This window comes from Rhinolophus sinicus, linkage group LG03, assembly GCF_036562045.2.
Source record: "Rhinolophus sinicus isolate RSC01 linkage group LG03, ASM3656204v1, whole genome shotgun sequence".
NCBI classification, from domain to species: domain Eukaryota; kingdom Metazoa; phylum Chordata; class Mammalia; order Chiroptera; family Rhinolophidae; genus Rhinolophus; species Rhinolophus sinicus.
Window position 1 is genome coordinate 124,140,448 of NC_133753.1, and position 12,165 is coordinate 124,152,612.

Here is a 12,165-nt window from a genome sequence, read left to right on the forward strand (position 1 = left end):
TCCTCTATTTTTCTCGTTTCCCACCTTGGAAACCAATTCCACAATGGCAAAAGTGTGTATCTACAAGTCTTGACACAGCAAAGGAACAAAAGATGTTGGCTACAGAATACATTTTACTAAAAACAAGCTCAGCCCACTCCTGGAGGGGACACAAATTTGGTTATAAAATGAATTTTTTAAAAATTAAGTCTCCATGTAGTAAGGTTTCTTAATTAAAACAGAGACTGGAAAATAGAAAACAAAATCCATTTCTCATTGAAACAGCGCAGAACGTCATCTTGCTTCGTAGCTGAAATAAAGGGCCAAGGTGATGGCGGAGGGTGTCTTTGTAGACCTCAGTACCATCAGAACTAAGGTTTACAAATCCCACATTCTATACTGCCCCAAGAAAATCAGATGCACGTCTTCTTGTCTACTCCACTGTCCTCTGACTTCTGTAATTGTGGGCTCATGCACTGTAACTATCTATACCTCCTCTCCAGCTAGTACAGTCTCGATAACTTCCACAAATATGTTGCTCTGTGACTGCTTAGCGCTGAGCAATATGTCCCAAGCCTAATATTGTGCCCTTAGGAAGGAAAGTAATAATGCTAACTATAAAATTAACTATAGCACAGTAAACCATCCACACTTTATGGTTCTAAGTTTTTATTCTTGGCAGTAGAAATTTGCTTGGTAGTTAATTTTACATCAGGCTGCAACCCAAGAGTTTGTATCTGACAGCTTTGAACAGAGAAAATGAGTATTTTTAAAAGAGCCTGGCAGCTATTGTAGTTTGGGGCTACAAATGAATGGTGAGTAAAATCTACACTATTCTATAATTTTGTTGCAACCATCCGCTCCTGATATGAAAAGAAAAGTGGGCATTACATCTAGAACACATTTACCATGTACCCTAGTTCTATTGGTAGGATGCCAGCAGGAAGCAACTTCATTTCATTATTTATTTTTACCTTGTTCTTGAGCCTTTTCTGTCTGATCTCCCTTCTCCACCCCAGGAAACCAGCTTGGGTAGATCTCCTAGTTTTCTAGTCATATTGTGGAATTAGAGACAGTATCATTTTCAGACATTAGAAAGTTCAGTCTTGCCTAAAGCCAAGTGTCTGTCTCTTACCCAATAAAAACTTTCCCCTTTTTAGCTTTCTCCTGACCCAGGCTTGGAAACACACAGTAGGCAAGAGGAGCTAATTTCCCTGTTGTTTACACTTTCTGGGTTTTCCACATCTTCAGCCCTATCCTCAGGTTGTTTCTGGTTCTTCTGGGGTGAAGATTAGAAAGAGGACTGAGAGGGAACGAGGTATGTGTGTCTGAACAGATCAAGCTGGTGTTGGTGCTTCTGCACGTCAGCTGCCCAAATGCTTTTCCTCTCATAGGCCACTCTGGCGAGTTCTTAGGAAGCTTCACCACAGGAAAATTTCCATCTTCAGTTCCGTGGTGCGGGTGATTCTTTTTTTTTTTTTTGCTGATGCTTTTAGACTTTAGGGCCAGCCGCTGGTGGTTCACTGCAACCTCTTTCTGGAGAATTTGGTTCCCTGCAGGCAGAGCTCTTGTCTGGCATTGGTGGATGTGTACCTGCTCCAACCCAGGGCTCTTCTCACCCACAGTCAGGGCCAGCTGACGACTTCAGTTGAGAGTCTTAAACCAAGTTCTGTGACCCCTGGTTCGGGGCAAGTAATAAATTTCTCCCAAGATTTCCTTCCCCTGCGCTCTGGTTCAGGGCTGTGCCGGAGCCCTTGGAGCCTCTTGACCTGGCACCATTGCCCTCTCCCCTTTGCTCTCACCCTTTTTCATAGATCGGTGGGAGGAAGGTGGTTGTGGGTGGGTGACAGGTGGCTATGGAGCCAATGTGATGATGAGTTCAGCATAAATGGTCTGACAGCTCAGTTTAGATAGTTGAACTCGTAACACCCAGTGTCTTTAACTTTGGGACCTAAGCTGAGGCTTCTAGGCAACAGGGAAAGATGTAGTTAAAAATCTTTTCCATGTAGAACAACTTCCATTTTTATCTCATTTTTATGGGGGGGAGGGGGAGCCCTACCTACACATTAACCCCAAATTTTCCAAGACATATAAGTAAAAAGGTGATTATTTTAGTCACCAAAGCATACACACAACTTAAATCCTTTAAGTTATAAATTCTAGTCTTAATTAAGAGTTCATTTAAAAATTGTTAATTATTTGACTGAGGCTAGAGAAGTAAATAAATTTATAGCTTGTCTGAAGAGCCATGTCTAGGGAGATCAATAAGAAACTTTAAAAAATCTCTGGAGTAGGGTGAAACATAAGTCAATGGAAATACAATGCAATTTTTTAAAATGGCCCAATTTTCAGAAAAACCCTATATGTCATATACAGGTAGATCCAGATAGCGTTTTCTCCCAAGCAGCATGCTGTGGTTGAAAACAAACAAAAACAAAAAACACAAACACTGAACTATGCAATTGCCATGCCTTACCATGCAGTCTAATGTAGTCAGCCATTCATTGTCCATCACCATCATCCTTTTAAAATTCTTAATATAGCACTTACCACTCTCTGATTCATTCCCCCACCCTTACCCCAAGGAAGACTACAAATTCCTTGAGAGGAGGTCCATCTTGTCCAATAGAGTTTTGCCACAGAGCAGAATGGTGATTGGCACATGGAGGTGTTCAGTGAGTATTTGTTAGATGAACAAATGGAGTTAACTCTGTCCGTAATAAGACTTTTGTTGACATATTCATCAAAACTTTATGGAGTGCTTACCACATTCGGTACTGTGCTGAAGGTTCAAAATGAATAAACCACAATCCCTGCACCCAGAGAGAAAAACATTTACACAAATGCTGACAATATGTGGAGATATGTGACTTAGGGCAAGTCAGTTTGCCTCTCTGGGCCTTAGTTTTCTCTGGTATAAAATAAAAATATCAAGCCAGATGATCTTAATAATTTTCCCCATCTTATGTAATATGTATTGAGTGCATGATATGCACACATAAACATTTCTTATTTGGTGTTCATTTGAAATCAGACTTCCACTTCAGGAAATGAGCCAGGAACTGGGAATGGGCTGGTTGTTGGTTTGTAATCAGCATGTAGCCGGGGCCCCAAGACTGTGACATCACCAAGTTGTGGATGTTTCAAGAAAACCAGTCTCTAGTTTGAATTTAGATATAATCCCATCCAGGTGGAAATCAAATGGAAGCAAGCTCCATAATAAGTAAAATACAATGATAAATCCAAATATGTATAGGAAAAGAAATTGGAGTTTTTTGGCCAGCATTTATGTGGTAATTCTTGTTTGTCTTTTATAAGTATACAAGAAATATGTGAGTCTGATCAACATAAAAGTGTAGAACAAAAAGTAAAAGGCCTTCTTCATTACTATTTCCCACTTCTTGTCCTGAGTTGAGGGTTTCCTGTGTGGCCTTCCAGATATTTTTTATTTACATGTATGTACAAGTGAAAATAAGAGTTTTTTGGGGAGTATTAAATTGTATATGCTGTTCTGATATTTTCCTTTTCCCCACAACAAACATATTTTGGGAATCCGCATAGGTAAAGAGATCCATCTCGTTCTTCTTATCTATGGCTTTATATCCATAAAATGGTTTTATAATTAGTCATTCTCCTATTGAGGGGTATTTAGGTAATTTGCCGTTGTTCAACTTTTGAAACAATGTTTCAGTGATATTTATACGTGTATATTGTGCACATTTCTGAAGAATGGATATCTTGAAGTGGTCAAAGGGTAGGTACCTTTAAAATTTTGGAAGATACTATTCTATGAGTCTTTAAAACGTGGCACTAATCTACATCCCACTGCTGGATATAACAGTACTCATTTGCTCACACTCCTGCCAATGCTGGATATTTTCAATCTTTTATATTTGGGGTTTAAAATTCAATCCTATTTTTCTGTTAAGTTGTGTTCAATTTGGATTCTCCTGATACTTAGCAAGGTTAAATGTTTTTCCATGTATTTATTGTCTATTTATATAACTCCTGTTATGATTTTCCGTTTTTTATTGCGATCGTTATGTTTTTCTTATTGATTTTTTAGAAGTTCTTACTATTGTATTGGTATTGATCCTTTATATATTACATACATTCCTTCCAATTTGTCACTTATTTTTAACTTTACACATACTACCTGCTAATCAAAAGTGATGAGGTAGAAGGGAAGAGTGGTTCAAATGGTCTTGTTTAGTATGACAACATATTCTGGGTTCATCTTGAAGATTTATGTCCCTAGATCTGGAATCAACCATTTCTCTAGAGCAGTTTTAGAAACAATAAAACTGAGTGCTTTTTTATAGCTCCTTCTTACTCTTTGTATTTCTTTTTTTTTAAATCATTTTATAGTAAAATAAAGCATAGCTAGAGAAAACCACGTAAAACAAATACATAGTTGAGGAATTCCTACAGTCATCCCAGGTCAAGAAACACATCTGCCTCCCATGTGACTAGATCCTGTCATAATCACCTCCTTCCAACAAAAAATAACCATTATACTAACATTACCACGTTGTTGCGTATTAAAACGTTTATCACTAGTGTACATCTGTAGACACTAGTTTAGTCATATCCACTTTTGAAAACATTGGATATGTCTTTCAAAATTTTTAATCCCCACATCCCCTCTTCAGTCCTTTCTTTTCCTTACCACTTCATCTGTTGAAAGACCTGAGTTCTTTGACCTGTAGAATTTCCCACAGTCTGGATGCTGCTGATTGCACACTCATGGTGCAGTTCAACCTGTTTCTTGTCTCTGTTTCCTGCAAACTGACATCCGGATCCAGAGCTTGGTGAGAAATCGGGTTCAATCTCCTTGATAGGACTATAGGTGGTGATGTGCTTGTCACCAGGAAGTATATAATATATGGTTGTCTTGTTTTTTTGTTTTTTTTCTCTGATGATAATAGCAACTGGTGCTTATGCCTATATCCACTAATATGTTGGAGGTTGCCAAATGACAATATTCTATGACTTCTTTTCCATTTATTAGCTGAAATTCTTTAAAGAGATGCTTCCCCTCATCTACTATTTTGTTATCCAGTGATGCATTTCATATAGTAGCGCAAGCCTTAATACTTGATTCTTTCCATTTACTCAGCATTTTTCCAGATAAAGATTTTGCTTCCTATCATCTTCCAAAGGTATCTAATTAATTTTAAAATTATGAACTAATGAATTTAAATATATTTGATGACTTTCAATCTATTGTAATTAGTCTCCCTATTAAAGTCCCGATTTTCCTAATTTTGGCCATTGAGAGGCTCTGCAAACTGGTTTTTGTGTTCTTTGACAAGACTCTAGTCCTAGATCACATCCTTCTTATTTGTTATGGGTATTAGTTTTCTATGGCTGCTACAACAAATGGCCACAAACTTGGTGGCTTAAAACAACACACATTTATTTTCTTACAGTTCTGGAGGTCAGAAATCTAAAATCTGTTTTACTAGACCCAAATCAAAATGTCATCAGGGCCATTCTCCCTCCAGTGGCTCTTTTGGAGAACCTGGTTCTTCCATTTTCCAGCTTTTCGAGGATTTCCTTGTATCCCACAGCTCATGTCCTCTTCCTTTATCTTCAAAGCCAGCAGTGTATCTATCATCTTGCTTCAGTTTGCACTTTGCCGCCTTCTGTGTCCAACCTTCCTCTTACAAGGACATTTATAATTATGTTCAGGGCCCTCATGGAAAATCTAGGATAATCTCCTCACTTCAAACATTTTAACCTAATTCCACCTGCAAAGTCCCTATTGCCATATAAGGTAACATTCATAGGTTCCAGGGATTGAGACTAGATATCTTTGGAGGCCATTATTCAACCCACCATAGTATGACAAAATATTTTGGGGTCGTCTTGTATGTTTCTTGCTTAGACCTAGAATCAACCATTTCTCTAAGTACCTCTAATTTCTTTAAGTATTTCAAGATGACAACCTGGGACCATAGAGGCACATTGCTATGAAATTGGTCATTGTTTCTAGGCCTTTTCAGGGGACAGAATTTATTCTGATACTTCCAATTCAAATTGAAATTCAATACTTTAGAGCTTTTACTTGACATCTTCTAGAATACATCTGAATCGCCTGTCTCCAACACTGAATTCTTAAGGACTAAATCTTAAGGTATAACGGAAAATAAAATTAGAACATCTCATATTCCATACACAATAATCTCAGGATGATCATTCTAATGCTACCACTTCCAATATGATAGCTGGAAATAATGAATTATTCCCTTTAATTCTTATTTAGTCATAATTCTATGAGCAAGTATATACGTATTTAATGTTTATCAATAATCTTTATGTGGATGTCTTTCTAGACATTTAGACTATATAAAATTCTTCTGTAGGACAGAGTCATGGAAATAATCTTTCTTGAATTCATTTATGCTGATAACGGCTTAGGTATGACCCCTATACTTGTAAAGCAGTTTTACTAGATACAATAATTATGCTTGCACCTTCTTTCCTTGAATAACGTATACTCTTTTTCCTTCTGGTATAGGGCATTGCTGTTGAAAATGTGTATATAATCTACATTTCCCCTTAAAAGTGTTATCTTTTTTTGCCTAGACACTCAAATATTTTTTTCTTTATATTTTTTATAAAATTACTATACTTTATAAAATATACTATTATAAAATGCTTTCCAGTTCTTGTTGCTGTTTTCAAATGGTCTGGTCTGGCTTCCCAGGGGATACCTGTGCACTATTTTGTTCTTTCATTTTTCAGTCCCATCAGACACCTCATTGCTTCCCTCTGTCTTCTCCCACACTGACACTGACACCATGTAAATCCTAAAGATGTTGTTAGTCTATTGTTACCTGCTTGTATTGGGGGATTTGTGGGGCAATTTTGTCAACTGGTTCTGTTGCAAAAGTTGGTTTGTTCTCCCATCTAGTTTATTGCAGTTTTTACGTGAAGATTCTTTACAAAAGTATTTTACTATATAAACATGAAGTGATAGCCCTGGTGAAATAACAAATTGGATTCTTTTATAAATAATATATTATGTTATTCTTCTTTTTTTAAAATCAAGTGTGATTAAATGGCAAAAATAATGTTAGATACTTTATTCCCCAACTCAATAGCCAGAACGAACCAATGCATAAACGTTTCTTTTATTAAGTCTGATCGGTCATAAAATTCTGTAGGATGTCAAATTAATTTTATGTATTCCAATACTTACTTCCCTATATCACTTATTATTTTACCTTTATCCACCCTCAGAACTTCAAGACAACAGTACAAATACAAAAACATAATTTTATCACTTACACCTTGAAGTAATGATACAGTAGTCATATTTAGTTATGTTTAATTTTTTCATATATCTACTATTCGATATCACTTGCTATGTAATATCAGAGCTGTATTATAAAAATAAAATTAAAGATAATTTCGTAAGAGCTTTGCCATGTTAATTTATAAACAACTTTTTTTTTATGAGAGATGAAATTTAAAGACTGTCTTATGAGTGAACACACTAAATGACTAATGTATAGTCCAACTTGTGGAAAATCCAGTGCATACTATTCCATTTGCCACAAAATTGACATAAACAGTGGATGCTTAGCCACTCTGAGGGGTCTCAAGTCAATTGCTAAGGTTTAAAAAACATAGGAAAATCAAGGTGTGGAATTTTGCCAAGTTGTGGAATTTTAGTCTGTTTTCTGATTTCTTGGAAGGTGTTGGGTATTACTTTCTAAAATAATGTGATATAAATAAGGCAAACCCATTATTTCTGTTCTTTGTGTGGATTGTTTAGCCTTATAGTTCATTGTTTCCTGAGTCTTGAGAAAACGTATGTATTTTAAGAACAGTGAAATGATGGTGGTAGGTATTGGCCATTGTCCCAAGTGTGTGATAGAAATTGATAGTTTTGTTTGTTTGTTTGTTTTTAGAAGATTTGTTCCTCTAAAATTACATGTTCTGTTTTTACATGTACTAATCCACAGACTAATTAACAGAGTTGAAGTTTGGAAGGTGATAAGAAAGATAAGGTTGTATAAATATTCAGATATGAAACTTTCTCAGTGTTTGCTAGACTCCTCTTAGAAATGCCATTCCTCAAGACTGTATCAGGCCAGCTGCTTCCAGCTATCTCGCAGGAAATCCGCTGATTCTGGCCCTTTTACCCACTGACCATTCCTGATGTGCATGGTGAATGGCTTTCGCTCCCAGCCCTGCTGTCTTTCTGGGTTAGCTCAGTGATAACTCCAGCTGCTGGGAAGATGGTTCTGTCAACAGAACATTATGTTCAGCATGGCTCGATGTGTATGGCTCCCTTTCTTCCCCTCAGGACAGTGAATTCACAGTGCACACTCCTTGCCTTAGCTTTCTGCTACCTGCTAAAGTGGCCCAGCATGTGTTCTGTGTGAGGAACTAAGTGTGTGTGTGTGTGTGTGTGTACTTGTCTACATATCTGTATATAGGCATTTATGTACATCTACATAAATGTGTGTGTGCGTGTGTGTGTGTGTGTGTATATATATATATATATATATATATATATATATGCAAAATATCCATGTAGTTTCCCATCATGTAGGGAAAATCTCACTGCAATTCACTGCTAATTTCATCTGCATGGCCTCTGTTTATTTCAGGCACAATTGTTTATCATCATTAATCTTTTGGTACAGTAAGCAACAGGCTAGCTGAATCAGCTAGGGTCCCAAAAGGAAATACATGACGTTTACAAATTAGGATATTCGATGAGGGATTAATTACAAATTTGTGAGTGATGTATAGGGGACTCACAAAGATAGTGTAGGAACCCAGAGCTCATAATAGTGAAGCTGCTGCTGTCCTTAGGCTGGAAGTGACAAGGGGAGGGGAGGTTACAGAAAGCCAGAAGGATGAAATAGGGCACATTGCCTTGAGAGACCAATGCCTCTTTTTTGAGGGGCACAGCTAGGCTGAGGTGACTTTCCAAGGAGGGAATTAGGGGAATAATACCCTGACCATATTCTTTTCCTTTTTTACTTTATTTTCTGCTTGAGCAACTCTGTTGGCTGACCTCAACCAGCACTCAAAATGCATGAGAGTCTGCCGGGTAAGAGCAGGGTGGAAAGAGAAAAAAATGGATCTGCATTAAGCAAATAGAAAATATCTAGTACACTAGCTAATTGTCTCATTAGAATAGCACTGTCTCAGGCTAAGCATGTATTCTGATGTTTTATGATACATCTTGCGGCTTATAAACATGTCATGTTGACTTAATATCTCGTTCCCAATACTAAAATAGAAAACACTCTTCTTATATATATGCTGCTAACTTGATAAGGATGAATTTATATTTTTATCTCTATCTTCTTCCCCCTTTAAATATTACTCATTAAAAAATAAAAATGTTTGGAAATAAAAGGCAAATTGAAAAACACAGTTATTAGTTTATGTGAATTAGCCATAAAATTCTTTGTAACCACCTATTTATTTCTATGCTTGTTTATTTGCATAGGCAGCTATGTCATGAGCTTTATTCTAGATTCGAAATGATAATACTAAGCCCCCAACTCCTCTTTGCTGGCCCTAATGATGACATCAACAAGATCTTTCATCTATACCATGATAGTTAAATATATGTGTCAGTCAAGACAGGTTGAGTTATACAGCGGTAACAGATCCTTCAAATCTCAGTGGCTTAAATCAAGAATGCATCCAATGAATGCAGACTGGTGCAGCCGTTTTGGAAGGCAGTGTGGAGGTTCCTCAAAAAATTATGAATAGCATTACCATATGACCCAGCAATCCCTCTCCTGGGTATCTACCCAAAAAATCTGAAAACATTTATACATAAAGACATGTGTGCTCCAATGTTCGTTGCAGCTTTGTTTACAGTGGCCAAGATACGGAAACAACCAAAATGTCCTTCGATAGATGAATGGATAAAGAAGTTGTGGTATATATACACAATGGAATACTATTTAGCGGTAAGAAAAGATGATATAGGAACATTTGTGACAACTTGGGTGGATCTTGAGAGTGTAATGCTGAGCGAAATAAGTCAGAAAAAGCAGAGAACCATGTGATTTCACTGATATGTGGTATATAAACCAAAAACAACAAAAGAACAAGACAAACAAATGAGAAACAGAAACTCATAGACACAGACAATAGTTCAGTGGTTGCCAGAGGGTAAGGGGGGTGGGGGGTGGGAGATGAGGGTAAGGGGGATCAAATATATGATGATGGAAAGAGAACTGACTCTGGGTGGTGAAGAACACATAATGGGATTTATAGATGATGTAATACAGAATTGTACACCTGAAATGTATGTAATTTTACTAACAATTGTCACCCCAATAAATTAAAAAACAAACAAACGAAAAACAAAAATAATGCACCCAATGAGGTCCAGTAGTGGGTCTCTGCCTTTCACAATCATTCAGGGACCTGTGATGGAGAATGAGCCACCACCTCATGATGCTGCCATTTTATAAGGTGTTTATATGATCAAAACAGCAGGTGGAGAGCTCTGGAGAGTCTTATGCCAGTAATTAAATATTCCTGCTTGCCTGAAAGAGGCACCTAGCACTTCCGCTCATAACATTGACCAGAACTGGTTATTAGGCCCTGCCTGGTCACCAGGGTGCCTGGAAGGGCAGTGTTCTATATCCAGGAGGAAGGCCTGCATATTAGCACTAATAATGTCTACCGCAGTATGAGATTCGTTTGGTCCTAAATTGAATGAGATCAAGGCATCTTTTGAATTAGTTACTCTTTTGTACATTTTTTGTTGATACTCAGCCATGATCTGTCTCTAATTTTAACCCTTGAATACCTGATACCAGTATTTTTTTCTTTCCCAGGTCAGCTGTGGCGGAGTTTTGCTCACAGAGGAATCCTCGTTTTGCATTTTGGATCTGTGTTAAGTTGATCGCATACTTCACTTAAAGATCAATGGAGAAGCAGAGTACAAAACACAAAGACTACTTTCTTCTAAATGCATAAGTGAGGTTTGAATTGAAATGACTGAAGTACAGTTATCTAGTAACTATGAGAGATGTCATCCAGAAGATGAGAAAGGAATGAAGAAGCAAGCTGTTGCCTTTCTTCATGGAGGACACCGAAGGTATGCATGTGTCCATCCAACACAAACACTCCTAAGCTATTTCCAAGTGACAGAAATTGGGTTGGTATTGCTTTCAGTTTCTGTGAGTGCTCTTTATGCTTACCAGTGGGAAGAAAAAAGAAATCCCTTGGGGAACTTTGGCATAATTGTCTTTGCTATAGTTTATATATTGATTGGGAGAGTTGGTTACTAAAGAATGATTTTCCAAGTTCCTTTCCTCATTTTTATCATTGCCTATGCTGTGAATATATAAATATGTAGAAGCAGACAAATGAATAAGTATAGATTGTTTATTATGTGGAAGTCAATATTGAATTGAATTTTTATCGTACTGAACACATGCTAGGAAAGAGTCAAAAATTTTAGTTTAAAAAGTGAAAACCCTCCTCTTCACTATGCTGAGCAAGGATAACAATTCCTCAGAGGCCTTTTGCTGATAAGACATTTCCAAAGTATTAATAAGGAGCAGGCTTGTCCAAATAGGTTCTTTGATTTTTAGATTTATTGGAAACATAACAAACAATCTTGATATGAATAAGGTTCTGTTGCTTCCTCAACAGAATTCTTAGATTGCTGACTTGGCAAAGCACAATCATTTTCATTCCTTTCAGATCATTGTTTATACAACTCAGCACTAGCTTTCCAACGTTTCTTGCCTAATGGCTCTTAAAATCAACAATTTGAGCCCTTTGGGGAGATAGATTGTGTCAACGTTGGGTGTTAAGGAGTAAATCTTTGATGACCATTCCATTTGCCTCTATATTTGTAGTGCATGAACAGAGGGAATGTAATGGTCAGAACTAGGATGGAAATCAGAGATTGTATCTATGGGGGTTCTAGATATGTACTTGGCAGAAAATACGGTACGATAGCAAAGAAATCAACTTAGAAGAAACGCTCTTTAAGCTTGCTTGCATTTTCATTTTACTTTGAAATATATGATTATTTCAAAAGCAATATATTCTTGTTATTTAAAAAAATTAAATGCTATGCAAATATTTACAATTAGGTGAAATTCCTCTATGATCTCACCACCCTCCAGAGGAATTGTAACTAACACTTTGTGAATATTCTTCCAGAGTTTGTTTCTT

The 12,165-nt window shown here is 37.0% G+C and overlaps 1 long non-coding RNA gene across 1 annotated transcript in view; it reads left to right on the plus strand.

The window, feature by feature from the left end:
• The window catches only part of LOC141570676 (uncharacterized), a 285,839-nt gene that overhangs the window by 71,774 nt on the left and 201,900 nt on the right, over positions 1-12,165 (plus strand). Inside the window, exon 4 of the long non-coding RNA XR_012494975.1 lies at positions 10,812-11,074. This is a non-coding gene — a long non-coding RNA (uncharacterized LOC141570676). The remainder of the gene's footprint in view (positions 1-10,811; positions 11,075-12,165) is intronic.